We start from the raw sequence: 18,921 nt of genomic DNA on the forward strand, positions 1-18,921 counted from the left end.
TTGTACACTGTGAACTGATACTCAGAGTAACAGTCCACATCGTACACTGTTAACTTATACTCAGTGTGACTGGCCACATCGTACACTGTGAACTGATACTCAGTGTAATTCCAGATCGTACACTGTGAACTGATACTCAGTGTGACTGTCCTCATCGTACACTGTGAACTGATACTCAGTGTGACTGTCCACATCGTACACTGTGAACAGATACACAGAGTTACAGTCCACATCGTACACTGTGAACTGATACTCAGTGTGACTGTCCACATCGTACGCTGTGAACTTATACTCAGTGTGACTGTCCACATCGAACACTGTGAACTTATGCTCAATGTGACTGTCCACATCGTACACTGTGAACTGATACTCAGTGTGACTGGCCACATCGTACACTGTGAACTGATACTCAGTGTAATTCCACATCGTACACTGTGAACAGATACTCAGTGTGACTGTCCACATCGTACACTGTGAACTGATACTCAGTGTGACTGTCCACATCGTACACTGTGAACTGATACTCAGTGTAACTGTCCACATCGTACACTGTGAACTGATACTCAGTGTGACTGTCCTCATCGTACACTGTGAACTGATACTCAGTGTGACTGTCCACATCGTACACTGTGAACAGATACACAGAGTTACTGTCCACATCGTACACTGTGAACTGATACTCAGTGTGACTGTCCTCATCGTACACTGTGAACTGATACTCAGTGTGACTGTCCACATCGTACACTGTGAACAGATACACAGAGTTACTGTCCACATCGTACACTGTGAACTGATACTCAGTGTGACTGTCCTCATCGTACACTGTGAACTGATACTCAGTGTGACTGTCCACATCGTACACTGTGAACAGATACACAGAGTTACTGTCCACATCGTACACTGTGAACTGATACTAAGAGTTACTGTCCACATCGTACACTGTGAACTGATACTCAGTGTAATTCCACATCGTACATTGTGAACTGATACTCAGTGTGACTGTCCACATCGTACACCGTGAACTGATACTCAGTGTGACTGTCCACATCGTACACTGTGAACTGATACTCAGAGTTACTGTCCACATAGTACACTGTGAACTGATACTCAGAGTAATTCCACATCGTACACTGTGAACAGATACTCAGTGTGACTGTCCACATCGCACACTGTGAACTGATACTCAATGTGACTGTCCACATCGTACACTGTGAACTGATACTCAGTGTGACTGTCCACATCGTACACTGTGAACTGATACTGAGTGTAACTGTCCACATCGTACACTGTGAACTGATTCCCAGTGTGACTGTCCACATCGTATACTATGAACTGATGCTCAGTGTGACTGTCCACATCGTACACTGTGAACTGATACTCAGTGTAATTCCACATCGTACACTGTGAACTGATACTCAGAGTGACTGTCCACATCGTACACTGTGAACTGATACTAAGAGTTACTGTCCACATCGTACACTGTGAACTGATACTCAGTGTGACTGTCCACATCGTACATTGTGATCTGATACTCAGTGCGACTGTCCACATCGTACATTGTGAACTGATACTCAATGTGACTGTCCACATCGTACACTGTGAACCGATACTCAGTGCGACTGTCCACATCGTACACTGTGAACTGATACTCAGAGTTACTGTCCACATCGTACTCTGTGAACTGATTCTCTGTCTGACTGTCCACATTGTACACTGTGAACTGATACTCAGAGTAACAGTCCACATCGTACACTGTTAACTTATACTCAGTGTGACTGGTCACATCGTACACTGTGAACTGATACTCAGTGTAATTCCACATCGTACACTGTGAACAGATACTCAGTGTGACTGTCCACATCGTACACTGTGAACTGATACTCAGTGTGACTGTCCTCATCGTACACTGTGAACTGATACTCAGTGTGACTGTCCACATCGTACACTGTGAACAGATACACAGAGTTACTGTCCACATCGTACACTGTGAACTGATACTCAGTGTGACTGTCCACATCGTACGCTGTGAACTTATACTCAGTGTGACTGTCCACATCGAACACTGTGAACTTATGCTCAATGTGACTGTCCACATCGTACACTGTGAACTGATAGTAAGAGTTACTGTCCACATCGTACACTGTGAACTGATACTCAGTGTAATTCCACATCGTACATTGTGAACTGATACTCAGTGTGACTGTCCACATCGTACACCGTGAACTGATACTCAGTGTGACTGTCCACATCGTACACTGTGAACTGATACTCAGAGTTACTGTCCACATAGTACACTGTGAACTGATACTCAGAGTAATTCCACATCGTACACTGTGAACAGATACTCAGTGTGACTGTCCACATCGCACACTGTGAACTGATACTCAGTGTGACTGTCCACATCGTACACTGTGAACAGATACACAGAGTTACTGTCCACATCGTACACTGTGAACTGATACTCAGTGTGACTGTCCTCATCGTACACTGTGAACTGATACTCAGTGTGACTGTCCACATCGTACACTGTGAACAGATACTCAGAGTTACTGTCCACATAGTACACTGTGAACTGATACTCAGAGTAATTCCACATCGTACACTGTGAACAGATACTCAGTGTGACTGTCCACATCGCACACTGTGAACTGATACTCAGTGTGACTGTCCACATCGTACACTGTGAACTGATACTCAGTGTGACTGTCCACATCGTACACTGTGAACTGATACTGAGTGTAACTGTCCACATCGTACACTGTGAACTGATTCCCAGTGTGACTGTCCACATCGTACACTGTGAACTGATACTCAGTGTGACTGTCCACATCGAACACTGTGAACTTATGCTCAATGTGACTGTCCACATCGTACACTGTGAACTGATACTAAGAGTTACTGTCCACATCGTACACTGTGAACTGATACTCAGTGTAATTCCACAACGTACATTGTGAACTGATACTCAGTGTGACTGTCCACATCGTACACCGTGAACTGATACTCAGTGTGACTGTCCACATCGTACACTGTGAACTGATACTCAGAGTTACTGTCCACATAGTACACTGTGAACTGATACTCAGAGTAATTCCACATCGTACACTGTGAACAGATACTCAGTGTGACTGTCCACATCGCACACTGTGAACTGATACTCAGTGTGACTGTCCACATCGTACACTGTGAACTGATACTCAGTGTGACTGTCCACATCGTACACTGTGAACTGATACTCAGTGTAACTGTCCACATCGTACACTGTGAACTGATACTCAGTGTGACTGTCCTCATCGTACACTGTGAACTGATACTCAGTGTGACTGTCCACATCGTACACTGTGAACAGATACACAGAGTTACTGTCCACATCGTACACTGTGAACTGATACTCAGTGTGACTGTCCTCATCGTACACTGTGAACTGATACTCAGTGTGACTGTCCACATCGTACACTGTGAACAGATACACAGAGTTACTGTCCACATCGTACACTGTGAACTGATACTCAGTGTGACTGTCCTCATCGTACACTGTGAACTGATACTCAGTGTGACTGTCCACATCGTACACTGTGAACAGATACACAGAGTTACTGTCCACATCGTACACTGTGAACTGATACTAAGAGTTACTGTCCACATCGTACACTGTGAACTGATACTCAGTGTAATTCCACATCGTACATTGTGAACTGATACTCAGTGTGACTGTCCACATCGTACACCGTGAACTGATACTCAGTGTGACTGTCCACATCGTACACTGTGAACTGATACTCAGAGTTACTGTCCACATAGTACACTGTGAACTGATACTCAGAGTAATTCCACATCGTACACTGTGAACAGATACTCAGTGTGACTGTCCACATCGCACACTGTGAACTGATACTCAATGTGACTGTCCACATCGTACACTGTGAACTGATACTCAGTGTGACTGTCCACATCGTACACTGTGAACTGATACTGAGTGTAACTGTCCACATCGTACACTGTGAACTGATTCCCAGTGTGACTGTCCACATCGTATACTATGAACTGATGCTCAGTGTGACTGTCCACATCGTACACTGTGAACTGATACTCAGTGTAATTCCACATCGTACACTGTGAACTGATACTCAGAGTGACTGTCCACATCGTACACTGTGAACTGATACTAAGAGTTACTGTCCACATCGTACACTGTGAACTGATACTCAGTGTGACTGTCCACATCGTACATTGTGATCTGATACTCAGTGCGACTGTCCACATCGTACATTGTGAACTGATACTCAATGTGACTGTCCACATCGTACACTGTGAACCGATACTCAGTGCGACTGTCCACATCGTACACTGTGAACTGATACTCAGAGTTACTGTCCACATCGTACTCTGTGAACTGATTCTCTGTCTGACTGTCCACATTGTACACTGTGAACTGATACTCAGAGTAACAGTCCACATCGTACACTGTTAACTTATACTCAGTGTGACTGGTCACATCGTACACTGTGAACTGATACTCAGTGTAATTCCACATCGTACACTGTGAACAGATACTCAGTGTGACTGTCCACATCGTACACTGTGAACTGATACTCAGTGTGACTGTCCTCATCGTACACTGTGAACTGATACTCAGTGTGACTGTCCACATCGTACACTGTGAACAGATACACAGAGTTACTGTCCACATCGTACACTGTGAACTGATACTCAGTGTGACTGTCCACATCGTACGCTGTGAACTTATACTCAGTGTGACTGTCCACATCGAACACTGTGAACTTATGCTCAATGTGACTGTCCACATCGTACACTGTGAACTGATAGTAAGAGTTACTGTCCACATCGTACACTGTGAACTGATACTCAGTGTAATTCCACATCGTACATTGTGAACTGATACTCAGTGTGACTGTCCACATCGTACACCGTGAACTGATACTCAGTGTGACTGTCCACATCGTACACTGTGAACTGATACTCAGAGTTACTGTCCACATAGTACACTGTGAACTGATACTCAGAGTAATTCCACATCGTACACTGTGAACAGATACTCAGTGTGACTGTCCACATCGCACACTGTGAACTGATACTCTGTGTGACTGTCCACATCGTACACTGTGAACAGATACACAGAGTTACTGTCCACATCGTACACTGTGAACTGATACTCAGTGTGACTGTCCTCATCGTACACTGTGAACTGATACTCAGTGTGACTGTCCACATCGTACACTGTGAACAGATACTCAGAGTTACTGTCCACATAGTACACTGTGAACTGATACTCAGAGTAATTCCACATCGTACACTGTGAACAGATACTCAGTGTGACTGTCCACATCGCACACTGTGAACTGATACTCAGTGTGACTGTCCACATCGTACACTGTGAACTGATACTCAGTGTGACTGTCCACATCGTACACTGTGAACTGATACTGAGTGTAACTGTCCACATCGTACACTGTGAACTGATTCCCAGTGTGACTGTCCACATCGTACACTGTGAACTGATACTCAGTGTGACTGTCCACATCGAACACTGTGAACTTATGCTCAATGTGACTGTCCACATCGTACACTGTGAACTGATACTAAGAGTTACTGTCCACATCGTACACTGTGAACTGATACTCAGTGTAATTCCACAACGTACATTGTGAACTGATACTCAGTGTGACTGTCCACATCGTACACCGTGAACTGATACTCAGTGTGACTGTCCACATCGTACACTGTGAACTGATACTCAGAGTTACTGTCCACATAGTACACTGTGAACTGATACTCAGAGTAATTCCACATCGTACACTGTGAACAGATACTCAGTGTGACTGTCCACATCGCACACTGTGAACTGATACTCAGTGTGACTGTCCACATCGTACACTGTGAACTGATACTCAGTGTGACTGTCCACATCGTACACTGTGAACTGATACTGAGTGTAACTGTCCACATCGTACACTGTGAACTGATTCCCAGTGTGACTGTCCACATCGTACACTATGAACTGATGCTCAGTGTGACTGTCCACATCGTACACTGTGAACTGATACTCAGTGTAATTCCACATCTTACACTGTGAACTGATAGTCAGTGTGACTGTCCACATCGTACACTGTGAACTGATACTAAGAGTTACTGTCCACATCGTACACTGTGAACTGATACTCAGTATGACTGTCCACATCGTACATTGTGATCTGATACTCAGTGCGACTGTCCACATCGTACATTGTGAACTGATACTCAATGTGACTGTCCACATCGTACACTGTGAACCGATACTCAGTGCGACTGTCCACATCGTACTCTGTGAACTGATACTCAGAGTTACTGTCCACATCGTACTCTGTGAACTGATTCTCTGTCTGACTGTCCACATTGTACACTGTGAACTGATACTCAGAGTAACAGTCCACATCGTACACTGTGAACTTATACTCAGTGTGACTGGCCACATCGTACACTGTGAACTGATACTCAGTGTAATTCCACATCGTACACTGTGAACAGATACTCAGTGTGACTGTCCACATCGTACACTGTGAACTGATACTCAGTGTGACTGTCCTCATCGTACACTGTGAACTGATACTCAGTGTGACTGTCCACATCGTACACTGTGAACAGATACACAGAGTTACTGTCCACATCGTACACTGTGAACTGATACTCAGTGTGACTGTCCACATCGTACGCTGTGAACTTATACTCAGTGTGACTGTCCACATCGAACACTGTGAACTTATGCTCAATGTAACTGTCCACATCGTACACTGTGAACTGATACTCAGTGTGACTGTCCACATCGTACACTGTGAACAGATACTCAGTGTGACTGTCCACATCGTACACTGTGAACTGATACTCAGTGTGACTGTCCACATCGTACACTGTGAACTGATACTGAGTGTAACTGTCCACATCGAACACTGTGAACTTATACTCGGTGTGACTGTCCACATCGTATACTATGAACTGATGCTCAGTGTGACTGTCCACATCGTACACTGTGAACTGATACTAAGAGTTACTGTCCACATCGTACACTGTGAACTGATACTCAGTGTGACTGTCCATATCGTACATTGTGATCTGATACTCAGTGCGACTGTCCACATCGTACATTGTGAACAGATACTCAGTGTGACTGTCCACATCGCAGACTGTGAACTTATACTCAGTGTGACTGTCCACATCGTACACTGTGAACTGATACCTAGTATGACTGTCCACATCGTACATTGTGAACTGATACTCAGTATGACTGTCCACATTGCACACTGTGAACTGTTACTCAGTGTGACTGTCCACGTCGTATACTGTGAACTGATACTCAGAGTCACTGTCCACATCGTACACTGTTAGCTGATACTCAGTGTGACTGTCCACATCGTACACTGTGAACTGATACTCAGAGTCACTGTCCACATCGTACACTGTTAGCTGATACTCAGTGTGACTGTCCACATCGTACACTGTGAACTGATACTCAGTGTGACTGTCCACATCGTACACTGTGAACTGATACTCGGTGTGACTGTCCACATCGTACACTGTGAAATGATACTCAGATTAACTGTCCACATCGTACACTGTGAACTGATACTCAGTGTGACTGTCCACATCGTACACTGTGAACTGATACTAAGAGTTACTGTCTACATCGTACACTGTGAACTGATACTCAGTGTGACTGTCCACATCGTACATTGTGATCTGATACTCAGTGCGACTGTCCACATCGTACATTGTGAAGTGATACTCAGTGTGACTGTCCACATCGTACACTGCGAACTGATACTCAGTGCGACTGTCCACATCGTACACTGTGAACTGATACTCAGTGTGACTGTCCACATCGTAGATTGTGAACAGATACTCAGTATGACTGTCCACATCGTACACTGTGAACTGATACTCAGTGCGACTGTCCACATCGTACACTGTGAACTGATACTCAGTGTGACTGTCCACATCGTACACTGTGAACTGATACTCAGAGTTACTGTCCACATCGTACACTGTGTACTGATTCTCTGTGTGACTGTCCACATCGTACACTGTGAACTGATACTCAATGTGACTGTCCACATCGTACATTGTGATCTGATACTCAGTGTGACAGTCAACATCGTACACTGTGAACTGATACTCAGTGTAATTCCAGATCGTACACTGTGAACTGATACTCAGTGTAACTGTCCACATCGTACACTGTTAGCTGATACTCAGTGCGACTGTCCACATCGTACACTGTGAACTGATACGCAGGGCGACTGTCCACATTGTACACTGTGAACTTATACTCGGTGTGACTGTTCACATCGTACACTGTGTACTGATACTCAGTGTGACTGTCCGCATCGTACACTGTGAACTGATACTCAGTACGACTTTCCACATCGTACACTGTGAACTGATACTCGGTGTGACTGTCTACATCGTACACTGTGAACTGATACTCAGATTAACTGTCCACATCGTACACTGTGAACTGATACTCAGTGTGACTGTCCACATCGTACAGTGTGAACTGATACTCAGAGTAACTGTCCACATCGTACACTGTGAACTGATACTCAGTGTGACTGTCCACATCGTACACTGTGAACTGTTACTCAGAGTAACTGTCCACATCGTACACTGTGAACTGATACCTAGTGTGACTGTCCACATCGTACACTGTGAACTGTTACTCAGAGTAACTGTCCACATCGTACACTGTGAACTGATACCTAGTGTGACTGTCCACATCGTACACTGTGAACTGGAACTCGGTGTGACTGTCCACATCGTACACTGTGAACTGTTACTCAGAGTATCTGTCCACATCGTACACTGTGAACTGATACTGAGTGTCACTGGGCAAATTGTAAACTGAGTAACTGTCCTTACTGTTCACCACCCACCTCCCCCACTGCCAGCAATGGATCCTTATTAATTTCGTTTCATGCATTAGTGCTTTATGGAATTCAGGAAGTTGAGGTTCCTCTAATGGATTACACAATTGTCAGATGTATTTCATCATCTTCCCCAGTGCCAAGCTGTGAATCTCACCAGGAAAGGGCAGCTCCTTCTGACAGCTCAAGTGGCTGCGTGGGTGGGGTAGAGTTTATGTATTGAGAAACTGGGTGGTGTTAGTTGGAAAAGGTAGTTGACTGACAAGGAATGCACCTGATGGAGGAGGATCAAGGAAGAACCTGAAGGGAGAGGGAGGAAATGGGTAGTTGAGGAGAAGGGAAGAGTAACGGGGGTGCCAGAATGGGGAATGGAAAAAGGGAAGGGCTGGGAGAAGTTACTGTGTTAGAAATTGTACACCTTCTCTCTCTTTCACATTCCCCATCTAGCTCTCCTCTTACCCCTTTCTTGCTCCTATCTTATCCCTTTTCTTCTCGCCTGACCATGACCTCCTTCTGGTGCCCTTCCTTCTCCTCTTTCTCCTGCAGTCTACTTTCCTTTCCTATCAGATTCCTTCTTCTGCAGCCCTTTACCTCTTCCACCTATCACCACCCAGCTTCTTACTTCATTCCCTCCCCCCACCAAGCCCCCTTTGCTCTCACCCTTCTTCGCATATCACCATCCAGCTTTTTCTGGTTTCTTCCCCATTCCTCTCCAGTCCTGATGAGATGTCTCAGCCCAGAACATGGACTGCATTTCTCTCTAAAGCTTCTGCCTGACCTGTTGAGTCCCTCCAGCATTTTGTGCGTGTTAGTCAAGATTTCCAGGATTTGCAGAATTTGTTGTTTATCACTACAGTCCATTCCTTTTGTTTTACATCACTCAGACTGGTCCTTAAGCCCACTCTCAGCACCGGTTGTCAACTACTTATACCAATCCTCCTGATCTTCCCACCAACTCCTCACTGATCCTACCACTCAACTCCAAGCTGCTGTCCACTTATGGTGGCTGATTAACCTCCAATGGAATGTGGGGGTAAACTGAAGCAGCCAGGGGAACTCTGTGTGGTCTCAGGGAGAATGCAGAAGCTCTGTGTAGACAGCGGCAGAGATGTAGATTGAACTGGGGTTTCTGAAGCTGTGAGACAGAAGATCTACCGGTGTGCTTTGCTTTCGCCACCACCATTCCCTTTGTCCCCGCCCCCCACCAGACCCCGAATCCTAGCCTGTTCCAGCTTCCCTGGCAGCTCTCTGACTGGAGTCCGCAGGGTGGCCAAACTAATTCTATTTCTTTCTCAAAAGTTGACGCAGTTTCTCTCAATAGTAGGTGCATTTCTAGCCAGTGTTATTCACAGAACATAAAATTGGAATTTGCATAGCTCTAGAGGTTCGGGAATCCAGGGAACATATGGTGTTGTAATTACTTTCAGTGAGTAAGAAGATCAAAATAGATGACATCTTGAAAATAAGAGGAACAAGACCAGGGTCTGCGAAACAAGAGCTAAACGCGGTTAGTATAACGTCAAAAGTCTGATTTGGATACTTCTTCTCATAACTTGGGATTTCCCAAAAATGGTCGCGTCTTTAAGTCTATGCCAAGGCCAGTTAGAGCAAAATTCTGTGGCCTGATCCATTGCAAGATGAGAGCTAATGGAACCATTGAGTTTAGCTGGGTCTTTGCCCCCATTCACGGAATCAACAGAAGTTCTAGATCTAAGTGTGGCTTACATCATGGGATGCCAGCCTTTCCAACAAATGGGGATTGTCCAATTAGCTGTAACAAACACAAAATGCTGGAGGCACCCAACTGACCAGGCAGCACCTATGGAAAGGAATCAACAGTCGACGATGTGGGCTGAGTGTCCTGATGAAGGGTCTCAATCTGAAACACTGATGCTTAATTCACTTCCATAGATTCTGCTTGACCTGCTGAGTTCCTCCAACATTTTGTATGTTTTACTCTGGATTTCTAGAATCTGCGGAATCTCTTGAGTTTTTGTCCAATTAGCTGCACAGAAATAGGTCTAATCTGCAATGACCAAGATGACCAGCTAAGCTAGTCACATTTGCCCGTCCTTGGTCCATATCCTTCCAAGCCTTTCCCATCCAGCAAGTGTCTTTTAAAATGATGTTTATATCTTGTGCAGAATTGATCACCCCCCCTTTGTTCACCAGAGTAGTACTGATCAGGCCATCAGACCATAAAAAAAGGTGCAGAATTAGGCCATTTGGCTCATCGAGTCTGCTCTGTCATTCCATCATGACTGTTTTATTATCCCTCCCAACCTCATTCTCCTGCCTTCTCCCATAACCTTTGACATCCTTATTAATCAAAAACCTATCAACCTCCGCTTTAATTATACCCAATGGCTTGACCTGCACAATGGCTTGTGCAATGAATTCCACAAGTCCACCACCACCTGGCTAAAGAAATTCCTCCTCATCCCTATTCGTGAGGGGTGTCCTTCTTTTCTGAGGCAGTACCCTCTGGTCCTAGAGTCCACCACTATAAGAAGCATCCTGTCTGCATCCACTCTATCTAGGTTTAAATGAGATCCCCCCTCCTCCCCTCCCCCTCCCATTCCTCTAACCATCAGAGAGAACATTGTTGACAGTATCATCTTTTGGATGCAGCTTTTAAAATAATGTCCATTCTGCCTCTTAAACAAATGCAGATTCTTTCTGCCATCTCCTGCTGTTCTGGCCGAATTGTCACCCTACCAAACATGCTCTACCAAGCTCATGGACAGCTTCTAAAGGACTATTGAACAGATCTCTTACATGTTGAAGGTTACCTCATGACCTCACAATGTAATCCTTCAGGAGGACTGCAAACATGCCCAAGGTTTTGGAGGACTGCGTGCCTCAATGACCCAGCCAGCTCTGTTGACTGGAGTCAGGGCCTTATGCTTTGGCTCTTGGTAGGGTCACCCGTGCCAAGACAGTCAAAGGGCAGAGGCCAGACTAAGAGAGGTCCACCGTTCCGCTAATTTCTGGAGGTCAGCTCAGGGCTACAATCCTGACTGGTAAAACAGAACTACTACGGAACAGAAACAGCAATGAAGAATCCTGCTGCATCTGAGTATGATAGTATTCCTGAGTCTCCATCCGGATCCAGTATGAATGACAGTAGTGAAAACTGATGATGAAGGAAGCCCTGAACACCACTAGAGATGGAGCAGCATAACAGGCAGTAGCTCACAGCCTACTGAAACTCATCGCGGTCCTTGCTTTATTGTCTGACTGAACTTCATCTGTACCTGTACTGTGCCATTGCAATTCCCTTGCACTGTCTTAAAGTGCTGAAATGATCCATGGTGTACAAGTTGTGCACTGTATCTCAGTACCTGTGACAATAATAAACCAGTTCCAGTTCTGCTGGAGTTGATCAGTACTTGCTGTCAGAATTGGTAACCAACTTTCTGAGCTTTCAGCTGAATCTCAAAACACATTGTGTCTTCCTGCCCAGTGGTAATCAGTCACACAAGAGCTTATAACATAAAGTAGTTTTGCATCATTAGTAATGGAACACTTTTGGATGCCTGTGGATAAAAGCAGCTCTGTTTAAACACTTCTGCTCTTTTCAATATTAAAAAAACTTCTAACCCTCTTAAATAATGGAAACTTATTCCAAAGTTTTATTAGTCTTTTATACACTCAGAGACCACTTTATTAGGTACACTTGACCACCTGCTCATTAATGCAAATATCTAAATGGCCAATCACGTGGTAGCAACTCAATGCATATAAGCATGCAGACATGGTCAAGAGGTTCAGTTGCTGTTCAGACCAAACATCAGGATGGGGGAAGAATGTGACCATGGAATACTTGTTGGTGCCAGACCGGGTGGTTTGAGTATCTCAGAAACTGTTGATCTCCTGGGATTTTCATGCACTGCAGTCTCTAGAGGTTACAGAGAATGGTGTGGGGAAAAACCATCCAGTGAGCGGCAGGTCTGACGGTGAAAACGCCTTGTTAATGAGAGAGGTCAGAGGAGAATGGCCGGACTGGTTCAAGCTGACAGGAAGGCGACAGTAACTCAAATAACCACAGTGGTGTGCAGAAGAGCACCTCTGAAGGCACAACAGGCTGGAACATTAAAAGAGGGCAGGAGCTACAGCAGCGGGTGACCAGGGACATATACCCACTCAGTACAGATACACCTAATAAAGCGGTCACATTGAACCTGGCTCTTGACATTGCTTCAAATCAATCCATTTCTAATTGTTTAGAATCGCCTCTCTATTCAGCTTTACCTGCCGACCCCGCTATATTTAATTACTGGTTCAATTAATTTCTCTCGCGACGCTTTTGTTTTCTGCCTGTTTAATCGTTACTTTTTTATTTAATGTTCCTCGCTAAAGCCACATAAGGAAGGCTAACGACTGCAGACACTAATGACGACAGGAAATTGTAAAGCGTTCTAAAAAAGATAGTCTAGGAAGCAAATGGTTTGTTGAAACTGATTTCCAGTAATAAAAGTACGATATTTGTTCTTTTTTATTTTATGAGTTTCGCTCTCTCCACCCGACTCTGTTAATGAATAACTAATTTTGGCAACCATAGGTTTATCCTTATCCAAACACCCCTTCCCAATAAATACATTGCAAACAGCCACATTGTCATCCATATATAAATCCCCTACCCCCGCCATCCAGTTCCAACCTCCCCACCAAGGATCAAGGAATCTCCGCAGAAGTGGCAGGCTCTTTGACATTGAGATAAATGATGCAATGCAACTCAGTAAGAAATCAATACTCGGGAACGGTTAATAGGATCAAAGTAGCACTCTAAGAGGCAGCATTCATTTTTAGAAGCTACTCCCACGCAGCCGGCTTGTTAAATTTATATCTGCTTAATAGCCAACCAAAGTTTAATAATAGAACGAACAAGATAGCCCAATCTTCCTGTCGCGTCAAAGCGGACCAATAAAACCCCTTATTCTTCCAGGACTCTAATTGTGTTTGATGACAAAAATTGAATATCTTTCAAGCAAATTTGCTAAATTGAATTTATATTACAATTAATTATGATATTTTAAGGAATATTTGCTCCCTTAAATTTGACCGTGTGCATTTTGTAAATTATTAGACTTATAAATACCCTAAACCCAGCACTGTCACCCACCTTCACCAATCCACACCAACACACCGCGGTTACTCACAGTCAAGGGCAAGGGCAGTTAATTAAATCAACATGTAGAGTTACAGACATACACACCACACTGGCAGCTTCGCGCGGAAATAGACAGATTTGCTAGTACCGGGTGAAGATTTGCCAAGCCTGCCAATATAAAACACACACACACACACACACACACACACACACACACACACACACACACAGTAAGAATGAGAGGGGGGAGGGAAGAGAGAGATAGAGCGAGGGAGATTATAGACAACGCTGAGATTCGTTACTGTACCTTAAGATAAGAATTACTTCAAAGCATCCAAGTTGTAAATGGCTTTTTGTGTCTAAGTATTATATATACACATTCCTAAGTATATTGTGCGGAGCTTTTCGTTTCCCTGTGATTCTTGGCAGTGTAGATCCTGGAGCGGCTTGTGTCTCTTTGTGGCTATCATCTATGTTCTGTCTAGTGTTATTGTACCTTAGCCTTCCTCATTGGCAGGGATTATGGGGATATGTGTTAGTAGGTCGATGGTTACATAACAGCCTCTTAACTGCCTAGTCACGTTTAAGATTATCTTATCTCTCTCTCTCTCTCTCTCTCTCACACACACACACACACACACACACACACACACACACACACACACACACACACACACACACACACACTCACACACACACACACACACACACACACACACACACACACACACACACACACACACACACACACACACACACACACACACACACACACCCTGGAAGAAAATCCGGGCAAGAAGCCAAAAGACCGGAGGAGGAAAGAGAGGGAGTTAGGGACTGAAGAAGGGGGAGGGGAGCGAGTTCTGAACACTGGTAAGACATAAACACACAGACAATGAATTCAAAACTGAAATGAAAATATAAGTATAAGTAGAAAATGCCGAGCTGATGAGATCACCTCTCTCTCTCACACGCGCACATTTTGGAATAAATCTGGAGGAATATTTTAGCCCCACATTTCTTGGAGAATGAAGCTGAATGAAAAAAGAGAAACAACACCCTTGTGTAACACGGCTTCTTGTGAACGCAACGCTGCCTCCCGCAGGGATTTCCTACGAACGCATTAACCGCCCTCGTATGAAATCCTCAAATGAAAGAGCTGAGATATAGGCACGTTGGTTCGCTAGGGCGAAAGAAAGTAACGCCCCCCCCCCCAATCATCTCATGGGGGCATTATCCTCCTCTCTCACTCTCTCTGATGTAAAATTTAGCCAGACTGATCCGGACATAAACGACTTTGGTAAACATCAGCTACTCATTGATCGGAGTTGCCCTTTTCAAGCAATTTACCCTTGCTCGGCAGCTAAACCAGCGACACTGTCTGTTCACTGTAGGTGTAAGATGGATGGCTTAATCACAGCTTGCTCTACAGTAGGGCTTCTGGCCCAAAGGTAGGCGTTGGTCAGGACAAATACTTTCAGGTCAAACTGCCATAGAATCACCAGAACATTTCCTAAAGCAAGATTGAGGGATGACTGCTTTACCTCAGAGCAACACACACAATGCTGGAGGAACTCTCCCCACCGTTGAGGACCCAAGAAGGTGGCATCTTTCACTAAGGACCCTTACCAACTGAGACATTCCATATTCTTAGTACTGCCATCAGGGAGGAGGTATAGGAGTCTGAAAAAAAATTATTCAACTACAGAATGTGGGCTTCACCTGCTAAGCCAGCTTTTATTGCCCATCCTTAGTTGCCCTTGAGAAGGTGGTGATGAGCTGCCTCATTGAACCGCTGCAGCCCCTGAGCCCACTTAATGATTCAGAAATAGCTTTTCCCCCTCCACCATATGATCTCTAAACTGACCATGAACCCATAAATGTGTGGCTTGGTAACATAATGGTTGGCACAACATTTTACAGTGCAGGTGACCTGGGTTCAATTCCTTCCACTGCCTGTAAGGATATTCTTCCCATTATTCTTGTATTTTATAGTAATTTTGTGACTTTGCTCTGTATTACTCCCACAGCAAATTTCATGTCATTTAAATCAGTGATAATAAACCTGATTCCGATTCTGAAATCGTCCATGCCGACTTGCAAGCATGCCCAGCAATCTAGTTCCACCTGCCCGTATCCCTCTAAACCTGTCCTAACCACATACTTCTTTAGATGGTTTTTCATTGTTGCTGAAGGTTAACTTGCAAGTTGAATGTGTGGTGAGGAAGGGGAATGCAATGTTAATTTCAGGGCAACTAGCATATGAAAACAAGGTTGTAGTGCTGAGGCTTTATAAGGCACTGGTGAGGTCTCACTTGGAGTATTGTGAGTGGTTTTGGGCCCCTTATCTTATAAAGGATGTGTAACATTGGAGAGGGTTCAATGGTGGTTCACAAAAACGATTCCAGGATTGAAAGGCTTATCATAGAAGGAGCATTTGATGGCTCTGGGCCTTTACTCACTGGAATTCAGAAGAATGAGGGGTGACCTAATTGAAACCTATTGAATGTTGAACGGTCTTTTTAGGGTGGATGTGGAGAGGATGTTTCCTATGGTGGGGGTGTCTAAGACCAGAGGACACAACCTCAGTATAGAGATCGTCCTTTCAGAATAGAGATGAGGAGGAATTTCTTTAGCCAGAGATTGGTGAATCTGTGGAATTCATGGCTGTGGAGGCCAAGTCATTGGGCATATTTAAAGCAAAGGTTGATAGATTCTTGATTAGTCTGGGCATGAAGGGATATGAGGAGAAGGCAGGAGATTGGTGTAAATGGATCAGCAAAGATCAAATGGCGGAGCAGATCTGATGAACCTAATTGTGCTCCTACATCTTATGTTTTTATCGTCGTATGTGCCTGCCTCAGCTATCTTTTCCGGTAGCTCATTCCAAATACATACCACCCTTTGCATGGAGTTTCACTGATGTCCATTTTAAATCTCTCTCCTCTGATCTTGAACCTACACTCCCTTGTTTTTAGCACCCCTTCTCTGGGGTAAAATATCCAGCTGATTTCACCTTGTCTAGGTCCCTTTTGATCAGTTAAGACTTCGATCAGGAAGATCTCTAATCACTCAGATACATCCTGACTGAAGTTTATAAAGTTAAGAGAGCCATAGATAGAGTAGACAGACAGAATCCAAAGATAGAAATGCCAAATACTAGAGGACATAGCTATAAGGTGAGAAGGGGAAAGTTAGCAGGAGATGTGTAGGTAAGTTCTTCACACGGGGAGTGGTGGGTGCCTGAAATGCAATACCAGGGCCGGTGGTGGAAGCAGGTGCAATAGAGGAGTTCACGGGCATTTAGACAAGCACATGAAAATGCAGGGATGGAGGAATCTAGATCATGTGCAGGTGAAATGGATTAATTTAATCTGTCTTCATCCTCAGTGTAGACATCTGGACCCAAGAACCTGTTCCTGGGTCCTACTCTTCTATGTTTTTCACAGAGTTACAAAGTTATAGAACGTCAAAAGTTCAAAGTAAATTTTTTATCAAAATACATATACTACGATATACTACCTTGAGATTTATTTTCTTACAGATATTAACAGGAAAAAAAGAAATATAATAGATGTTTATGAAAAATTATACGTAAACTGACAAAGACTGACAAACAACCAACATGCAAAAGAAGACAAACTGTGCAAATAAAAAATACTGAGAATGAGTTGTAAAGTATCCTTGAAAATAAGTCTGCAGGACGTAGAACCAGTTTAGAGTAGTGGTGAATGAAGTTATCAACTTAATTCAGGCCACTGAATTTGCCGGAAGAATTCAGTCACCAAGCAACACCTGTCCCGGTTTTCAACTCAAAGCATTGACAGCTCCTTACCCCTCTACCACTACAACCCCCCACCACAGATTCTGTTCACCCTGATGAAATCCTCCAGCAGACTGTGTTATTCCAGATTCGAGAATCTGCAGCCTCATGTCTTCATGGAAACAAGCCTTTCAGCCCATCTCCTCCATGCTGACCAAGGTACCTTTGTTGAGCTAGCCCCATTTGTCTGCTTTTTGGCTGTATCCCACAGTGGTTCCCAATCTGGGGATCACAGACCCCTCGGTTAATGGTAGGTATAGAGGCCATGAGAAAGGTTGGGGACCCCTACTCTAAATCTGTCCTTTCATACTATCCATGCTCCCGTCCAAATGTCACTTAAATGATGTAAATGTATCATTTCCTGTGGCTGCATGGATAACTTCACATGCCTCAACTCTGAACTGATCACATAACCTGCAGACTCACTTTCTAGGACTCTGCAACTCGTTCTCAGTGTTGTTTATTGATTTATACATTCATTTATTGTAATTAAGCAGCACATCTTCTTTTGCACGTTGGAAATTTGTCAGTCTCTGTAGTTTTTCCATTGGTTCCATTATATTCCTGAGGTCTGCTGTGAATGCCTACAAGAAATATTGCATATGGTGACATATTTGTATTTTGATAACTAATCTACCTTGAAGTTTTGGACTTTATAATAAAGCTAGAGGGGATCTGAGGGCAAAAATTTGATACAGAAATTTGGCAGATGTAGATTGAAGCATACAGTAAAATGCGTCATTTTGCGTCAAAACAAATAAGTGAGCATGTGCTGAGGTCAGCTTGCAAATGTCGCCACACAGCACGCACCAGCACAGCATGTCCACAACTCACCAACCCTATCCCATACGTCTTTGGAATGTGGGAGGAGAGGAATCCCCACAGTCATGGGGAGAACGTATAAACTCCTTACAGACAGTGGTGGGATTTGAACCCCAGCCTTACAACTGGTGCTGTTACAAAGTTATGCGTCACCTTAAATGCTGAAGTTATAGATGCTGTATACAAATTTCACAGGATTTACAACAAGATGGGTGGATGAATTCATGGCCCAGAAGAGTATGATCTCA

The 18,921-nt window shown here is 44.1% G+C and overlaps 1 protein-coding gene across 3 annotated transcripts in view; it reads right to left on the bottom strand.

Annotated features, from left to right (window-relative positions):
• The window catches only part of LOC132406378 (uncharacterized), a 109,068-nt gene extending 94,039 nt beyond the window's left edge, over nucleotides 1–15,029 (bottom strand). The window contains exon 1 of one of the 3 annotated variants that reach the window (XM_059991973.1): nucleotides 14,336–15,029. The gene's annotated coding sequence lies outside the window, so the exon portion shown is untranslated. The other 2 variants (XM_059991974.1, XM_059991975.1) reach the window with 2 other exon arrangements.
• Between the last annotated feature and the right edge of the window lie 3,892 nt (nucleotides 15,030–18,921).

This window comes from Hypanus sabinus, chromosome 16 (genome assembly GCF_030144855.1).
Source record: "Hypanus sabinus isolate sHypSab1 chromosome 16, sHypSab1.hap1, whole genome shotgun sequence".
In the NCBI taxonomy this organism is placed as follows: Eukaryota; Metazoa; Chordata; class Chondrichthyes; order Myliobatiformes; family Dasyatidae; genus Hypanus; species Hypanus sabinus.